The sequence below is a fragment of the Dermacentor silvarum genome, chromosome 1, assembly GCF_013339745.2.
Source record: "Dermacentor silvarum isolate Dsil-2018 chromosome 1, BIME_Dsil_1.4, whole genome shotgun sequence".
Taxonomy (NCBI): domain Eukaryota; kingdom Metazoa; phylum Arthropoda; class Arachnida; order Ixodida; family Ixodidae; genus Dermacentor; species Dermacentor silvarum.
In genome coordinates, this window is record NC_051154.1 from 299,305,495 (window position 1) to 299,325,202 (window position 19,708).

At 45.9% G+C, this 19,708-nt stretch overlaps 2 protein-coding genes and 1 pseudogene across 3 annotated transcripts in view; 1 reads left to right on the top strand and 2 right to left on the bottom strand.

Moving 5' to 3' along the window:
• Positions 1-19,708, bottom strand: part of LOC125942958 (uncharacterized) — a 773,958-nt gene that overhangs the window by 329,362 nt on the left and 424,888 nt on the right. The window lies entirely within an intron of this gene.
• The window catches only part of LOC125942222 (uncharacterized), a 343,209-nt gene that overhangs the window by 281,409 nt on the left and 42,092 nt on the right, over positions 1-19,708 (top strand). The gene's annotated exons all lie outside the window — the stretch shown is intronic.
• LOC125942221 (uncharacterized) lies at positions 15,129-16,347 on the bottom strand (annotated as a pseudogene).

Sequence of the window (19,708 nt, forward strand, 5' to 3'; positions counted from 1 at the left end):
CCCAGACTAACCACCTGATTAGTTCATCTGCGAGACGCATGTTTTTCCTCCAAAAGCGATGAATATGTGACGCAACTTGTTGCGATATATCGACATGGTAATAACTCATCGTTTGAATGTTGTCACGTAATCATACTGATGAATCGTCATCATCGTCATGCTATGTCAGAACTTGTTTTTTGAGATTATAGGGTCGCCATCTTGTGATTGCAATGGTGATGACGCTGGCTAGGCTGGGTCTGACAGTAGGCATCTGCGAATCCTGTGATGCGGTTTTGTCTTGTGTTTCATATGAGATTGCACCCATGGAGGCAACCTTAGGCCAAATTTTTTGGACAAAAGGTGTGCGATTAAATCTGGTCAGTGCTGTAATAATTCACCGTGAGCTTTCGTTTTCGGCTGAACATCTACATGAGCAGGCCTAAATAGGCGTTTTTGACCGGAAATGGCATGCATCTCATGCATTCACTGTGCCCAAAGTGTGGTCAGGACAGACACTGCAATATTGGATTCATTACTGACGTCATCATTGGGTCATGTGTGTGGATGGTGACCAGCCAAGTTTGAATTACCCAGTGAAAGCCAATTTAGGATCGAAATACCAAAACGTTTGGTCCATAGCTGGATGCTGGCATAGTATGGATGCCGGCTGGGACTTCAGTCTGGATTGAGTTAACCAAAAAATTTAATTAACCGGAGTGGACTTAACGGAATTCTACTGTATCAAACCAAATTTGCTGCAAAACACTACCACTGCGAAATTTGACAAGCCAGCGGTTTTGCAAGAAGAGATGAGCGCAGAGTGCTAGTATATCTGGCGCTGATGTTTAGGCTGCGTTCAGTGCAAACAATAAACAGCAAATAAAGCAAACTAAACATATCTATATAAAGTCAGGCACATTGCAGTAAAAACATGTAGTATTTGATAAAAGTTTAATGTCATCGGCAGTGGGAGAGTGTTAAATCTTCACAGCTTCCAAAAAAAAAGCGATGTCAGATTTGCAGTGAATGTTAAACTGAATAAAAGCAAGTAAATAGGCAAATAGATTTGTACCGCCAACCAATAATCTGTCCGACCAATGAACAAACCAACCTGCTGGAAGATTTGCAAAAATCTTTTGCTGTTCCTGGTATCGCAGACTCGCGTGTAGCGGCAGAATCCAGTCGTTAAACTTCGCTGGAGCTCGCTCGCAAAGCTCTGCTCGCACCGTGTTGATTTCGTTCCACCCGGGCAGGAAACAGAAAATCGCTTCGGAAGGCTTCATCTCCACGATGTGCATGAAAACGTCGGGAACAATCCGGACCGCGTCAGAACCACACTGCAGATGACAAATTGAGAGCTGTGACAATTGCAGTCCAACTTCGGTATAACAAACACAGATATACAATATAACAAGTTGTAAGCTATGAAAAAGTAAACATAGGAACGCTCATCACTAATATCAGCAGGTAACGAATACGTAATCCTCATTAAGTCACACTCTAATATCTTGAAATATCGGTCAAGTGAAAATGTTTTTCCAGCAGTGATGTCAATCCATGTTTTTTTCACCCCTTATCTTCAAAAATTTCTTGCGCAGAACTCCGGATTTCGAGAAAACCAACAAAAATGTCAAGGAAAAGGCGAAAGCGTCGGTAGCGTCACTTGCCTCGCTTATCAAACGGTGGCGGCTTGCTAGCTGAGCGAGATGCTGCACCAGGCCAAACTCTCCCGCATCTCTTTGCCCTTCTTTCTGTCCATTACCGCTCGAGCACACTTGCTCAGCAGGTCGCTGCCACTATATGTTGTGGGCTAACACAGCACCTGTGAGCTGAAATATTTATCTCCCTCTCGTTCAAGATGTTGTCAGTGACTCACCAATGTGGTCACGATATATTAATCGTGACCTTGAACAAGATGATCAGGACTTTTGAGTGAGTGGGATCAGCCCACATGCTACCAAATAGGCACAGTGGTACGAGTCATAGATAGCCAGACTGCTAGATTATGATATGGGAATATCTAACTAGCTCAAACAGGCTGGGTGACTGTTACAACCCTAATTTAAAGGGAATGTCCTTAGAAGTCGTTATTGTCATCACACAGAGGGAAAAGGAGAAGAAGGGGCAATGGCACTATTTTAGTTATTCTAGGTACTGAAGCTATGCATAGCAGACATGAAAGGCGGCAACTGGACGAAGTTGTGCATGGCGCGGCAGTTGAGAATAGACCCAGTAATCGGAAGCGTTTCACACAGCCAGAACTTCTGGACAGCCGTTTGTGCCATTACCTTTCGAAACGCTTGTGCGGTCACTATGTTTTCTGAAACGAGGTCGCCCACAAAGAACTGCGTGACTGGGTATGCCTTGCCCGGAATCACGATGACAGGCGCGTCGTCGAAGTACTCCGAATACATGTCTGTGTTGATTGTCGCACTCGTCAGAATCACCTGCGGCATGAAAAAAAGGACTCAATACATCGCTATAAAATTTTCTTCAACGATGCATTAAAGAACTTAAAGAAGAGAGTGGCTCACAGGGCATTTGACATAAATCCCAGAAGAAAAAAATCACCGCATATCCACGAAGTGAATGATGATGAGTGGGCGAAGCACCGGGGAATCATTCGGGTAAACCACAGCTACGGACGAGAGAGAAAGAGAACGCGCGTTGGGAACGAACGCCCTTGTGCACCGCAGCGCCCATAGCTACGGACGACAGTCAGAGCGCGCGTCGGGAACAAGAGAAAGAGAGCGCGCGTCGGGAACGAACGCCCTTGTGCACCGCAGCGCTCCTAGCTACGAACAAGAGAGAAAAACGCCGGAAGCGTTCTCCGGAAGCCGGACGGTGGCTTCCGGTACCGGAAGCGGAACCGGAAGTGGAACCGGAAGCGGAAGTAGGCTTCCGGTTCCGGCTTCCGGAAGCCGGAGCTTGGCGTACATATACTATACATATACATATATATAAGTATTATGCGTATACATACATAGCGGTCTCCATGCCAACTAGAGCTACGGACTACGAGGGACAAGGCTCGGCCCTAAGGTGCTTCGCCCCTAATACCTGTGTATCATGAGAAAGCGTCCGGTGCCCCTAGATACGACCAACGTATGGCGCGAGGCTCCTTGGACGGTACATGGTGTTGCACTGGGACACGCTGTCCTTGACGCCAACCACGAGCAGGTAGCACTCGGCCCTCGGGAATAGTTTCTTTCGGCGTCCTACGCAGCTGTCGCAGGCGCGTTCGTCGTCCTTGTTCCGCGGCTTGAGCACAAGTTCCCGATTGTCTAGCCGAACGTCGTGAATGGCCAAGTTGATGGACACGTTGGACACGTTGTCTATTGTCCTATCTGGACGCGTGACGAGTGAATCGAGGACGGCTGGGATGCTGACACTTCCGAGAATGTCGATGCGAGGCAGCGAAGAAGACGCTTCACGGTGGTGTCACTGTTCGAACGCGCGAGCAAGGTTTTTTTCTGTGCCACGGGGGCTTCTCGCGCGAGCGCGTGAGAGCGTGGCCTCAGTTCTGTTCTTCTTTTTCCTCTCTTCCATTGTAAACTTAGTGCAGCTACCTGCTCTCTGCTTTCTCCTCGGGTCTTACGCTAAAACACTTTGACGCTAACAGGGCAGCTGGAGAATAAAGCATCACCAAGACAGAGAGAAATGGTCAACTATCACATTAACCAACCGGTGTCTTAGGGCTCAAGTACAGGCCAGATATGGTATAGCAGAGTCACCTGGGATTTTACACGGACTCAAGGATATTAACGCGATAGCATTAAGGGCCCCGTGTCGCAGAAAATCAGGCGTTGGTGTCGGCCTAAGCACCGGTGTCCGTGGCGTAGAAAATCATCCCGTACCACCCCGACCGCGGAATGCACTTTGTACACGCGCGCGCGTCGGGGCGACGCGATCTAGGTGGTTTTTGTCGGGGTAATAGCAAAAAATTATTAAAATAATAAAAAAATTCAGGGCCTCTTTTAATATAACACGTATATTGCTGAAAAAACTTGTCTACTTGTTTTAACTAGTCAAGTTAAGGCCAATCACTCAATAAGGGGATGTGCTACATATCCTCCTTTCAGATAATCAGCCATGTCCCATCAGTATTTGCATGTCAAATCGTCAACAAACTAGTCACGGGGATGTGCAAATCCTCAGGTGAGCTGCCACCGAGTTGCTGGCATTAATGTGAGCAAACTTAAGCGTGTTTTTGATTACGCACATTGCGTGCTCAAATTATTATTTTTCCGGTTTGTTCAAAGCTGCATAGGATTTACTCAAACATGTCTTTTCTGTGACATATGCGCAGAAGCAAACAGCATTTCTTGGTAAAATCTTGATATCTTTTAGCCTTAGGAAAACAATCAACTTTAGAAAAGACGTTATGCATGTTATTGACCAAAATATCTGATATCTAACGGTGGCAGCGAAGGGTGAGAGCATGTTAGTATTGGACGAAACGAGGCAGCTGCTTTTGCACAAAAATGAGGTCTAGAGAGAAAACCAAGACAGTGAGAAAGTTACTTGAATTGAGCCCCCCAGCCACAAGTAAAGAAAAACATACGAGGTTGAAATCTGCGAATTCATGCTGACACTATCAACGATTTTGATCTCAGGGTGTTCAGATCACTCTGGTACCGCCTGGACCCGCGGCAGCGGACGTGGCCAAGTTGATCGCGCAAAATTCCACCAAGGCATTAAATTTTTAAAATGAAATTTTTGATTTGCTTGCCAAAAATTTTGAACTGATCACGAGGCTCGCTATAATCAGGTACTCCGTATAATTTTACCACATGGGATTTTTTACGGGCACCCAATGCATCGCGCGCCAGCAGGTTTGCATTCCACCCCCGTCTAAATTTGGTCCCCGCGGCCAGGATCGCACCGGTGACCCGATCTTGGAATGCCTTTTCTGCTATTTCGTGAGATGCCGCCACATTTGAAGTCGAGAAATACCGGGGAATATTTGAATCAAGGCAGTATGTTCATCGCGAATGTTTTTTTCTTTGTTGCACAAAAAAGGTCTTGAAGTTTTGAACGTTTCAACAATCTCCCAGCCCCGTTACAGTTGGAACATAATTTCGAACGTGTTTTCGACTTCAAAAGTTGTACCTGTTTAGATGTGATGTGGGGCTAGCCTTCTTGGAACTTATTCCTTGGGACATTTTTGAAAGGTAAACTCTATGATTATTTCTTAGATAAAGACGACACTTTCTTATCTTTTGTCATTATTTTTGCATCGTTGTATTGATATTTGTTGCCATAATGGTGATAATAGGCCACGTTTGATGAACGTTCAGACTTGACGAGAGTTTCAGCCGACGCCAATTGACGTTGCTAGAAGAATTTATTGCTTAATTTAATAAGAAGTGGACTTCCTTGCACGGGAATTCTCTTTCAAAATGCAAAATACTCAACCTATTTGATTTCTCTCTGTCTCTGTAGTATGATAATAATGATTAAGAACTGAGATGGCGGAGAACTTGCCGTAGGCGTTGATTGTGGTACGAAAAGAAAGCGCTGTGATGTTGCTTAGTTGTAGTGGCGCATCTTTGTAAAGAGTCACGTTAGGAATTGCTCGTCGTCCCAGATAGCAATACGCATTGAAGATACACCTGGTATATTCATAATGATCATAACAAGCAACATATAATTGCCTTCCAGAATGAAAGGAGTTGCTATTTAAAGAGAAGCTGTTTTGCAGAGGAAGTACAGCCATCCTGAAAAGGAAGTTACGCAAAGAATGACAACATAATTGTACAAGGAACACAATGAGCAGTTAAATTTGCAAGCACTCCCCAAAGAACCATCAAAAATTTAGTATTCGTTCAATTAGATGACTCTGTCATAAGTATTACAAATCATGTAATGCGTAGTACTGTGTCCTTTCGTATTTCTTCACCGAAGGACACAGCGATTTAACTTTCGTCATCTACAGATTACAAGGAAGCTCAAGAACAAGTTCCTTAAAGAGCGTATTTGAATCAAGTGCATTGAAGACAGTGTTGAAACAACAGAATCAAAATAATGACTTAACAAAAATATTCTTTCAAGTTATCACTTTAATAAGTCTAGCCATTGCGAAGACAAGAGCTGAGACGTAGCTATTTTTTTTTCGCACTTTCTGTTCCAAGACGACGAGGACGACGAAAAGAACGTCCCAAAGCGATGAAATTTCTATTACTTAACACTTATATTGCCTCGCATTCCTTCACCTAATCTTATTTTATTTTCTTTTAAATGTACCAGCCGCTTATTGGCCGATCGCCCGTCGTGGCTATGCGCCATATTAAGGAAATAATCATCATCGTGATCGTCGCTGATTCGACAGCGTCATGTCAGAAAATGGTGCCTAATTTCGAAAATTCCAATTAAACTGATTGAACTTTATTACCTTCTACCTTGCTTTCCTTCCAAAAAGCACACGATTCCCTATATGATAAAATAAATACGGCTCTAACATCAGTTAGTTTCATTGAATAATTTCATCCCACCTGTTTAACCGCCGGCTTCTTGGCCAATCCCCCGTGGTGGGTATGCGCCATGGCATAGGAAGAAAGCAAGCAAGCAAGCAAGCAAATGGTGCCGTCACGGACATCATTCCTCTACCAGCGCTTGACCAGGGGCGCCGTTTAAGTTGTCAACTTGGTCAGCCCTCACTGCCGCAGCACCCGAGTAGCAGTATGGACCCAAGCCGTTCTATTCGTGCCTTGGAAGACGGGCCACTGGTACCAGCAGCCATTCGCCTTCGCCAGCGCAGACGTTGCCGCTCAGGAGCAGATCGCTGTTCAGCAGAACGCCAAGGGGAGCCACAGCTTCTGCATGGTGTACGTCTTGCCAGAAGGCTGCGTGCGGATGGTGGGACTGACATCGTCACCCGCATCGGCTGCGAATTCAATGCGAGCGACTACAGCAGCTTCGTCGTCGTCAACGAGTGAGCAGTGACGTCGCAAGTGAGAGCTGCCACTGACTGCGGCTGGGGCGGTCGGCAAATTATGCTCTTCTTCACACCGAAGGGCCACTTGCCCAAGCCGTTAAAGGACAGCATCGCTGGAACCTTGAACCATGTGTCGGTACCGCGTACTGCCTACTCAAGGAGGAACGTATTGTAACCTTGCGTAGTATGCTGAACTCTGAATCTAGCGAGATTAAAGTATTGGTGTTGTCGGCACGAAGCAGCCACATAATTCTGCACTGCTATACTGTTAACTATGTTTTTATTACTGTGTTTCTTTCATTTGATTGTCCGAAGTTGTATTTTTTTGAAGACATAAAACGTGACATTCGATGGAAACAGCATGTCGTTAAGTGGGATCGATTTTCTCTAAATGATATTTTAGCTTCGGTTTCCGCCCGCCTCCGCCTTTAAGGGTGGAAGAAGAGCAGCACACCAAACGTTTGCCTTAGTATAACCTGAACGTGGTCTGCTTTGCGTGCGATGAGTGAGAAAGCACGCAGAGCCGGGCTATCCAAATTTGAGAATGATAACAGTCGGAAAAGCGCTAAAAACGGGAATATGTGGGGTCCTAGGTACATAACGTACCAATTTATTAAAACTGCCGATAATATGTAAAAGTGACTCGAAACAGAATGTTCAATCTACTTAGTCGCGCATAAGCTTTGCCAGGACACTTAGCAAATCATGAGTTTGGGCAGCGCTGGGAGTGGTCTCACTTATCAGAGAGACAGTCTTTGAAGGCGGTACTACAAATGCTATGCTACTGGAGCTTCTGACAGCGGCACATTCTCTGCAGGCACCAGGAAAGCGCTCTTGATGTTCTTGTGGATCAGAAGCCTAAACAAATGTATTTAAATATCTCTCTTGATTCTGTGTGTGTGTTTGTGACGACGTTCTGCTTGTGTATATTTCTAATCACTTTGTATATCATAATTATCACCCAGCACCTGGAGGCCCGATGATCCGCCAGTCTAACATCTCGTGCATATCACTAAATTTTGTATTGCTCTCTCTGTTATCAGACGTATAAATTTCAGTAAAAATTTCCTTACTAACAAAGAAGAAGAAGTAGTAGTAGTAGTAGTAGTAGTAGTAGTAGTAGTCATAGGTCGGCAGTGTGGGAGAATACTTACACTCACTGACCATAATTTTTTCCAGGCCCCGCACTCACCATAGGTCAGCGCACTCACTGATGAGTGCACTCACTCACACTCACTCGCACTAATTTCAAGGGCGTGAGTTCGAGTGCGAGTGAGTGCCAATGAGTGTGAGTGCAGGTGAGTGCGAGTGCGAGTGAGTGCCAGTGAGTGTGAGTGCAGGTGAGTGCGAGTGCGAGTGAGTGCCAGTGAGTGTGAGTGCAGGTGAGTGCGAGTGCGAGTGAGTGCCAGTGAGTGTGAGTGCAGGTGAGTGCGAGTGAGTGCGAGTGAGTGCCAGTGAGTGTGAGTGCAGGTGAGTGCGAGTGCGAGTGAGTGCCAGTGAGTGTGAGTGCAGGTGAGTGCGAGTGCGAGTGAGTGTCAGTGAGTGTGAGTGCCAGTGAGTGCGAGTGGAGGTGAGTGCGAGTGCGAGTGAGTGCGAGTGGAAGTGAGTGCGAGTGCGAGTCAGTGCCATTGACTGTGAGTGGAAGTGAGTGCGAGTGCGCGTGAGTGCCAGTGAGTGTGAGTGGGAGTGCGAGTGAGAGTGAGTGCCAGTGAGTGTGAGTGCGAGTGAGTGCCGGTGAGTGTGAGTGGAGGTGAGTGTGAGTGAGTGCCAGTGAGTGTGAGCGTGAGTGAGTGGAGGTGAGAGCCAATGAGTGTGAGTGGAAGTGAGTGTCAACGTGGTGAGTGCCTGTGAGTGTAAGTGGAGATGAGTGTGAACGTGACTGAGTGCTCTGGGAGTGGAGCTGTGTGTGAACGTGACTGAGGGCTGTGAGTGTGAACGGGGTGAGTGCTTGTGGGTGTGTAGAGGTGAGTGTGAACATGAGTGAGAGGTTGTGAGTGGAAGTGAGTGTGAACGTGGTGAGTGCTTGAACGATAAGCAGAGATGATATCGGTTCACCTTGCTTGCGGAAAAATGGAGGCACGTTGTGTGTACAAGATCACTCGCGGTAATGACTTATCGTACTAGCAGATTGTGCACGCCAAGATAGAAACCACTCACTAAGGTCGTAATAATCTAAGGATCGGGCATGAGTGAGACAATGTATAATGAGATGAGCGCATATATTAGATTGCGATAGCAATTATATGGACACTCCAAGCGAACTTCTGCCGTGCTCGTGGACGTCGTTGTGAGGTTCCGTATAAGGTCCGAACACGCTAAAATCGGCGCAGCATGCCGGCGGTACGCTGCGTGGGCGAGTGCAAGCTTGCGAGGGTTAGCCGACACTTGCTGCTCAATCTTGCGCGTGCGAGGCAAAAGGCGGGGCGGAAGCGCGCTGCTTCTGTCGCGCGTCAGGCATTAGAGGGGGGGGGGGAGGGTAGTCTTGCTCCGGCGGCGGCCGCGTGGGTGTCGTATGTCGAAAGCGATCTGCGACGTGAACTATGTTCAACTAGAGCCGGTGACTTCGTATGCGCCGTGTATTCGACGTTTAGTTTGCTTTTAAGCGAGAGGCGGCACGAAGGTCAATTCACTCGCGGCTATAGCGGCGCCTCCTTACTCCAGCGTTCTGACAGTGAGTTTCCGGGTCATCAAGCGAGATGCGTTCATGTTTACCTGTTCGCGCGTGACACCGTGCTTGTCTAGTTAGTAGGCGAATGTTTACAAGTCTATACGGCCCATTAAACTATTATCCTTGCTTCGTATAGCTCTCTACTAATTTGCTATCGCAATCAAAGCTTCGCCTTTCGGGCGAAACTACGACATTTTCTTTATTACACCAGGGAATATGTATGAGCTGGAGCGCTGATGGCAGACATATCCAAATCATGACCGTCAAATTTTGCCATGACTTCCACTGAGTGAAGACGTTTAATACCGGGTGATTTGCTACAGCTTCGCTGGTCATCTGCCTTCAGAGGGTGGAATGCCTCCTCATTTTCTTCCTGCTTCCCTCTTAAACATACACGTACAGGCTCTTTATATAAACAGGCAGAGCGGAAGAGGGACTAGCCAAGTTAGCACAGAGTAACAGACACGCACGCTCGCATACATGGAGAAAAACTGAAGATGCAATGATAGATACCGCTTTGCTCTCCCTTTTGTGTTTGTTTCGGCGTTAAGTGGTTGACTAAGTATACGGACAGTCAATCTCTCCCATTATTTCCCGCTCTCTTGGCTCAATCCGACCGAAGGGGAGCTTAGCGAGCATGGGCGGCAAGCATGCACACATCTAATGTCAATGACAGAGAGATGGACGCAGAGAGTTTGGGGCTGACGTCAATGTTTATGTCACCATTAATAAATTCAAACGAAAACTTTAGTCGTGCTAGTTTTGCTCTTCTTTGCAGTGTTAATAAACCAGCTCTCTTTAATAATTTAGTCAATGAATCCGTTAATTTGTATTTATTAAAACATAACCTTATTGCCGTCCTCTGCACACCTTCCATTCTTGCATTGAGTTATTTTGTGTACGGAAACCAATAAATATTGGCGTGCTCCAGCACTGTTCCAACAAGCATTTTGTAGGCCAGCAAATTTTATCCGGGGGCGCAAGACGAAGGTGTCTTCTCAGAAAGAAGAGTCGGTTTAGTGCTCAGCACGTACATTGATTTCCACTTGAGGTTATTTTGTTAACATGGCGTTCCCATCGCAGAGCGTATGTTAAAGTGACACCTAAATATTTACAATGAAATGCACAAGTGAAAGGTGTGTCATTAATAACGTGGGTCAACTCGGATATCTGTTTCTTTCTTACTGTTAGCGTTACAGATTTTTGGGCATTTAGAGTCATCGAATAGACAGCGAATAGACGGATGTTAGCATGTAATCGGGAAATCAAACCTTTTATGTATATTAAAATAAACCTGGCTCTAAAACACGGCCTTGGCGCATTCCCGATGCAACAGGTGCTAAATTGGAAGCTTCGTTATGAATATACCTGAATTGTGAGCGGTATAGATCAGCACAGTGACTCATGAGTGCACTCACTCACACTCGCACTCATTTCAAAGGGGTGGATGCGAGTGAGTGCCAGTGAGGGTGAGGGGAGGTGAGTACGAGTGCGAGTGAGTGTCTGTGAGTGTGAGTGGAGGTGAGTGCGAGTGAGTGCTGTGAGTGTGAGTGGAGGTGAGTGTGAACGAAAAAAAACTATGGTGAGTGAGTGTGAGTGAGTATTCTCCCACACTGCCGACCTATGGTTATATTGCACTCTACGTCCATGCCACAGTTGTACTCGTGCCTACGGGTGACTAAATTTCATTTTCAACTTGCCGGCATGTTCTCTATTTGGGTGCCCGGATAACAGCTTTGGCTTTTGGCTCAAGGTCACTTGAAGATCGCCGACAACGGGAGCTAAAAGCATTTCATGCTTAAAAGAGTAGGCAACGTTAGACTTTGACTTAGGTGTTTCTTTTTGGCACTCGCATCCCGGCGTTGGTGTTCTGTGCTTTGGTACGCAGTAATAAGTGATTTCTGGTCAATTATAATTATTCCAGGCACTTCAGTAACTCAACTTGAACTAAGCTTATGCTTTGATATCATGTCTATAAAGAAACCGATGGATTTTGCACTGTACTCCTTTTTTATTTTTTTCCTGATTTATTTTTAATCTCGTCTCAGCTACTTAGGTATAATTCAGCCAGACACTTCAGCAAGTCAGCTTGCAACAAAACTTATGCTTGGATATCGTATCTATAATGAAAGTCACCAATTCTGAACTGAACCATTTTTTTTCTATTTTTCTGATTTACTTGGATTGCGTCCCCGGTCGTCTCAGCTAAATAATTCTAATTATTCCAGACACTTCAGTAACTCAACTTAGAGCTAAATTTATGGTCTGATATCATATCTATAATGAAATTCGTGAATTTTGTTCTGTACTATTTTTTTCAATTTATTTTCACCTCCTAATCATCTCAGGAGGTGAACCGGAAGTACGGTCCAAAGAACAAATGGCACTCGACGCTCCTGCCACTAAAAACTCCCGATACAGCTTTCTATTGCTCAATACATGCAACATAAAAATGATTTTTTTTTCTTTTTCTTTTTTTTTTCCGAGCGTGAAAGAAGCCGGCGAATACACGCAAAATTGCCGCACAACTAGCCGCTCGAGGCACTATGCGTGTATCCGCGGGCTTCTTTCACGCTCGGAAAAACACTTTTATGTACCACGTATTGGGCAACAGAAAGCTGTATCGGGAGTTTTTCCTATTGCTGTATAATTTTCTGATTGACACTTTTCATCTAAATATAATATCTGAGAAGGTAATTATTTATTATTATTGATTAATTATTATTAATGATAATGATGATCTAATTATTTATCTAATGCAAATATTGAGTATCTGTAAGCGACGGCAAACAACATTACCTTGGTTCTGTCCAGCTACGTGGCATTTGCATATATTTAAGTGTCGGTGCAAGAAAGTTGGGAGACCCTGTGTATACTGGGTGTTCAAAATTATAGGCTTCACGAAAATTTAAAAAATCGCTTGTAGCAGGTAGCATAATTCTTATCGCTTAGCTTGGTTATTCGAAGAAACGAACATTAGTAACACAAGAAATTGAAACTAATATTCTAATAATTAACAAAAGTTGAGTAATGAAATTCTTAGTAATTATTTTACGACACATATTGCAATATATGAATTGTAGCCGGTGAGTTTGCAAGACGCATCCACCTAAAATTAATTTCGAGGATAACACCAGTTTGGCGATATTATTGCCCAAAGTGTGGGACGAAATACATGGGCGTTTTAGTTGCTTTTGTGCTTCAATGTATAAAACAGCATTTTGGTAACAAAGTAAGTGTAACAACAGTGCATTTTTACGGCGAGTTTGATGGCGCATATCTCCAAACTGGTGTCATTCTCGAAATTCATTCCAAGTGGATACGCCTGACAAGCTCACCGGCTCAGATTCGTAAATCGCAATGTGTTGTAAAGTAATAAAATAAGAAGTTTATTAGTGATTTCTTCTTAATTAGTTGAATCTATGTTTCGATTGCTCGTGCTACTAATGTCCGCCTCATCGATTAACCCAGTTCAATGATAAGAGTTATGCTACCTGCCACAGGCGATTTCTAAAAATTCCGTAAGACCTAAAAATGGACCACCCGGTATGTATATATATATATATATATATATATATATATAGTGTGAGAGAGAGAGAGACAAAATTGGTGGACAAGACAAACGACCCGACAAGCAGTGACCAATGACCGATGATTGGGCACCTCCTGGATTCCTATCGGCTTCTATTGTAAGTGGCCAGTGCCCTGTCTGTGTCAGAAAACGGCATTGTCTCCATGTTAAATATGAGCAAGATGGTGGGAAAAGTAGTATGTAAGCATAATAAATAAATATGTTTTTTAAAGAGTGCGTTTCGTTTAGTTGTTAGCCCTTAGCGCACAATAGAATGAAACAAGTTTGGGTGATCTCTGCGACGTGGTGTCCATATTTTACATGAAAGCCTACCGTAAAAACCGGACTATATGTCGAACCGGAATATAGGTCGACCCCCCCCCCCCCCCACCTAACCAATTCTAAAAATGCAAAAAAAAAAATATTTTGCAATGGCAAAAGTAGCGAAAGACACCCTTACCTTTACACAAATGCGACTCAGCCGGTTGCACATTGGTGACAGTATTCATTTAAATGCTGCTCTCCGCCGTGATGATAAGGTGCTGACAAACACGCGGGTCGATGGTCGCATGATACGAAGCCCACGGCAACCTAGCGGGTTGCCGTGGGCTTCTGGGTAGTCAATCGCCTTTTTCTAGAAGGCGACGGTGAATTGCCGTCGGCTCCCGCTCATTTTGAAACAAAATGTGAAAAAGCAGCTTGAATGCGATGGCGAAGGCGGCTGTTTACTTCGTCTGCCCATTGTTGCAAGACTTCCGTAGTTTTTCCGCCAATGTCCGGTATATAAGACGAGGGCCGACTTTTCGCAATCGTTTTTTTGAAAAAAGTTTGACCTATATTCCGGTTTTTACGGTAGGTCTATTCTGTAACACGTAGAGACGGGGGGCTGGCCAGTGTGCTGGGAAACTGCTTGGCCACCACGCACAATCTACGCTGTTATACTTTGCCGGTGGCAAATCGTAGCGCAGAAGCACAGGTACAAATGTTTAATCAATGGGACGGCATGCTGTCTACCGTTTGTCATGATGTTAAACTAACAAGCACGAACAGCGACAATTGTGTACGTTGCTGGTCCGTAGTTAATTTCGCACCGGTTGCTTCACATATTAAAATAAATATTTCTTTTTAATACAAACGATGAAAACTGTGCACGCACAGGGCGCGACATTTGCGATGTTTGAATTTTGCTCTATTTCCCGCGCGCTCCGTACGTGACCGGCCGGCGCACTGCGTTACCGCGATAAAGAAAATAGTTCCTCTAGGAAGCTAAGCAGAAAACTTTCATACTCTTGCAAACCACAGAAATTGTTAAGAAATACCATTATATTACAATATTTGTTAATAAATATTGCAATTCGTTTCCATGAAAGCGTGGATTTGTATGCGCGTTTTCGTGTGAATGCGCGCTTGCGCTGTTGACTCTTTGGCGAAGTGTGTTGACCGCGCCGGCTCGCGCGTGCCCCTTTGGGAGGAAACCGCCAGGCGGCGCTGGCATCGAGGCACCCTACTTATACGTCGGCCGCGACGGCGGCTAGCAGCCGCAGTGCAAGGGCGCTGCGTGGAATGCGATCGGCCACGCGCTAAGCCGAATATGCAATAACAAAAAATGAAAGCTTCGTAATATATATTCTCGCTCGTGCATGGCGGTAAATGGCGATAGAGTAGCTATGCTAGCCCTTTCGTAATTGAAAAGCGCCAAGGTGACAATCCGATGGAGCGCACGTCGATGGTAGAATTTTTGTAGCTTGCTTTAACCGATTTACTCCCGCTGACACCTTATATAACGCAAAGCAAGAAAATTCCCAGTGGTAACTCGGAAGTAAACATTTTATTTTCGACACACTGCTTGCACAAACAACACATTTTTGAAGAGTAGCTGAGAACCCATTTAAACAAATCATTCTCAGTCATCGCTGATGCTTGGCTACACGACGCACCTGAACTGGTGCTATTTTTTCATGAGAACAAAAACCACTTTGTTTAAATAGTTCACAAGCACTTCAAACAGAACGTTGTCAGCCTCTGCTAAGTAACGCGCCTGAGCTTCAGGTGCTTCTTCGTTTCACGGGAAGATTCTCTCTCTTTGTTGAGTGCCTTCGTGTAGAAGTGCAAACGCGTGACCAACAAGAATTTTTTAACCTGGTTGGTGAGGCTGGGGCCATGCTGTGCACATCCTAGTATGACGTCGTTTTTTTGCAGGCAAGAGACAAGCTCTTCCAAGCTGTCACTATGCAGCTCGTTATAACTGAACCACATCGTAAAAGTGGTTTCAAGGGCGTCTACATAAGAGAACAGCTTCTCCGAAGGGTATATGAGGCCTCCATTGTCCCAGAACTTAGTGAACATCGCCAGCTGTTCGTAGGCTTCGTCGGCGGAAACAAGGAGCTCGTCAAAGCATTCCTTGCACGCAGTCTTCAGGATTGTTTTGCGTGCAACATACCCTGCCATGTAGAAGACTAGCCGCGAGTCGCTCATCTTTTCAGGGTACTCATGGTCGGGGAGCATTGTGGACTTTTTTATCATCTCAGAAGCTTCTTCAACCTTGCCACTATCCAGCAGTGCGTTCAGTTCTTGGCTTGCATCCTCACTACTCAGTAGAAATGTTAGATCGCCCCCTTCACAGTTGCCACTGCTGGAAGCTTTGACCAAGTCGTAAAAACTAAGGCAGTTCACGGTGAGCAAAAATTGGGTAGGAGTGGGATGGTCGTTGCAACCAGAAAATTGTCTAATGATACCAAACAATTTCTCGAGGCAGTCTTAGCTCAGCCGGCACGTTAGCAGGTACTTAAAGCGTTGCTTCTCATGAAGGTACTTCACGAGATCAAGCGTGGCCTGAAGGGTGACCCTTAGCCCCTCGGCAGTGCTTGCTGAAAGAAATCCTGCTGGTGAAGTTTCCGCATGAGCCTCCCATCGGTTTAGGTAGTCTAATACATCCTTGATGTGCCGTTCATGTGCAGAGTCAGGTTTCAATCCTTCGGATGGAATCCGTGATGTCATTGCTTTTACTAGCTTCCACATCAGCAGAACAATGGCTTGAGTTGGTGAGGGGTCACCCCAGTGGTCCTTTATTTGCTTCTTGTAGAAGAACAGGCCACGAAGCACCTGCGGACTGAAAAGGTGGAATTCCAGGTTTACCTTCATCTTTTCGAAGATGTTAGGGCTCACGTGCGCTAGAGTTATCTTAGGCATCACTTTAAGGGTAAGTGGACACTGATCGTCTTTGTGTGCTGCTCTAATGAGCTCAATATAAACAGAACCTTCAGGTCTTTTGTACCTTGCTTTAAGAAGGCCATTTCGAACGCATTTTATCAGGTGCGGAAAATCCGAAATGACGAAGAGGCGTCTTCCAGTGTCAACAGGATGTGGTTCAGATGGCTTTATAGACGTCGAGGAGCCAGAAATTCCAAAAATGCGCCACATTGAACGGTTCCATGAAGCTCCGTTCGCCGTGATATAATCCACCTTCAGCCCAGCCTTTTCTGCGAGCAACACGGCTTCTATTAAGATCTTGGACAAAGCGGAGCCTTCACATTTCCACTGGAAGCGAAAACTCCGAGTATAGGTTGCCAGGAACCAGTGAGAGGCTGAAACATGATCATGAGACCATGATCGCAGGGAAGATGTTTGTCGCTTTCCTGTGTGAATTTTCCCAAGTCCACCAGGCCTTCCCCTTTCCCTCCTGCACCAACGTTCACGAACTCTGACAGCTTCATTTCATCCATAATCGGGCCGCCGTGGCATTCGAATTCCTCCATGGATTTTGTTTTTCTTGCAATCCCTGTGATAATAGCAGGGTTCAAGCCAAACCCACTCTTGTATTTCCGCATGTGCACCTTCAAAAAGCTTCTGCCTGGGAGTATGAGTATGGGAGAATGCCTTCCCGCCGGACATGCTCGTAGAGCCTCGGGCTTTTCATTCGAATTATTACGCAATCCAGCAAACAATCCGGATTATACTTCATACCTTTCGTTGATTTACGGCGAGCGGCTTGAAAGCATTCCATAACAGCAAGTTATTGCTTCGGTGGCAGGGCTTTTAACCGGTCTGCAAGGACGCCCTCTTCAAGTTCTGCACTTTGTCTCTTCAGTTTCTGAACAGTGTCAGTGTAAAGGCACAGCTTGGCTTTCAGCCGACGAGTGGCTTGTGCATGTGCTCTTCTACGCTTTGAAATTGCTGCTGCTGCGGTTGGGCTGCGCCGTTTTCTTGACCTTTGGTTAAGAAGAGTTTTCCGTAAATGCTTACACGGAACGCATGGCTTGCCTTCAGTGGAGACGCCCTGGCATTTCTGGATCGATATGGCCGTGTCTGAAAGCACAAGCTTCTTATTGCCAACCACAAATGAAAACTCGTGTGTAGTGCCAGCGCCCGGACAAATGCTCATGGCATCAACTCTTCTGAGAAGCAGTGCAGGGTCGTCACATGCTACATCCTGCTGCTGCACTCCTTTGACGAAGACATCCTGCGCCACAGAGCCCACCCCCTGTGACAACAGAACTAACTTATCTGCACACAAGACGCGCTTATCCTGCACAACCTGACACACACTGTAAGACACAGTCAGGGGCGAAACACTCAGCGTGTGCGTTCCCCATTCAGCTGAAGGTAGGGCCAAGTCCTCAAATAAAATTGAGCACGAGGGGTCTTCGATCTCATTACCTCAGGCAAGCGGTCGTCCCCCACACTTTTCTTGCTGGGTGGAGCTGGGGCTGCACTCCTTGCTGCGCGTTTCCTGCTTGCTGGCAGTTTCTTCGAAATTTAATGCGGAAGATTTGGAAACTGCGTTGGCACAGCTCCCGGAAGCAACAAAGGCCTACCCCTTTCAATGCCGCCAATTTCGTCGTTCACGGTGTGCTTGAAGTGCGGGAGATATATCTTTCGTCGAAATGTAAATCGTACACTGTGCAGTTCCTCTCGAGCGCCTTGTCAGCACGTGGGATCGCTTTCCACCACTGCGCAAACATGGCATCGTCCTTTGGAAAGCCAAACAACGATAGTTTCTTTTTGGAAGACTTATAGCCTGTCGTGCACCCAGGCACAAAACAACGACTCTGGTTTTGCGCCATGAGCATATAGGCGTGCTGCAGCAGAAAAAAACACCGTGCGCGACTTCCCACAGGTCAGGGCGCACGGCGTCACTGACGCAGCCGAGCCGGCACGGCTCGCATCGGGCGACGTATAAAAAGGGTGCCTCGATGCCAGCGCCGCCGTTGAGGGTGGTGGCATCCTTTGACCGCCCCCGCGCTGCCGCTTTCTCGCTGCGACGCCATCTTGAATCACAGCGAGCGGTTGCGATTGCTTGGTGCCGGTGCTTAGTTCGAGACACAGTGCCCGCGGATGCTTCGCTGACGCTTCTACTTGCTGCACAGTGTTCAGCTGCATGAATGACAAGCTTGTCAAGTGCATCGAGTCGACATGACGGGCTGTTGTGTTCCCAAGTGCACCGGATCGACGCGTAAATGGCTTCGTTGTTTACGCTTCCCCCGGGACCCAGAGCGAAGGAAGAGATGGGAAGCCCAAGTAAAGCGGTATCACTGGAAGGCAACGGATAGCTCCTACGTTTGCGAGGTAAGTGTCAAGAAAGCTTAGACTATCGCACCGTGTTTTTCATTTAAATAGGAAAGTATTCTCTGATCCTCGCTCACGTACCTACGTTCGCTCACGAACTAAGCACTGCACCGATGCTGAGTAGCCTATGGTTTGCGAGCACGCGTCGCATAGGCTTTTGCCCTTTTTATCGGCACAGTCTATGCGAGTAGTACCCTTATTTTAAGAACTGACGAAAATGCTTCGTCGCGAAATAGTCTTACATTAGCTACAAATCGTCATGTAAACCACCTATTTTACTTTTTCACGGGAAGCACACATCGTGTGTCTCTTGTTTCTTTTTTTTCTCAGTTTCTTTTTTCGCTACTGGTTATTTGGGACTAAAGAACGCAGTGCTTCTTCTGGGGAGAGCGGCTGTTATGTACGGGGCAAGCGAAGCATTGTGATTTTCTCTGATTTCTCAGCAGATATCTTGCGGATCTCAGGTTTTTACGTTATATAGCTGATTTTTTAGACGAATATATTTGTAGCGTGGTGCTCGTAAGCCGATGGTCATTCGTGCTCATTCCCGATCGTAGTGGGCTCTGTGACGGTCTTTAAATGCCTGTGCACGGTATGCCCAGGTGTAGTAGGGTTAAGGGGCATCATGGGACCAAAATGTTTCGGCGCTTTCTGGCATAGTGTCTGTTGTAGCCTGTGCATTTCTTCGAAACGTGTGAAGCAAGGTAATACAGCATTACTTCTGCGAAAATTTATTTTTAAGCACTGTAATGGGTTCTCTGTATTTACAAGGCAACTTTTCATATCAATAATCACTTTTGTTGTTTTACTTGTACTTAACACTTTGAAGAGGACCAGTACGAGGGAAATCGACAGGATGGGCGCCGTCTGTTAAAGTCAAAAGCCCTACATCATCATGGACTATATTTTCGAAGTGAAAAACATTGCTAATCTGTATTTGACCGTCTTAGTTTCATTTACGGTTTTTGTACGCGATATGTATGCA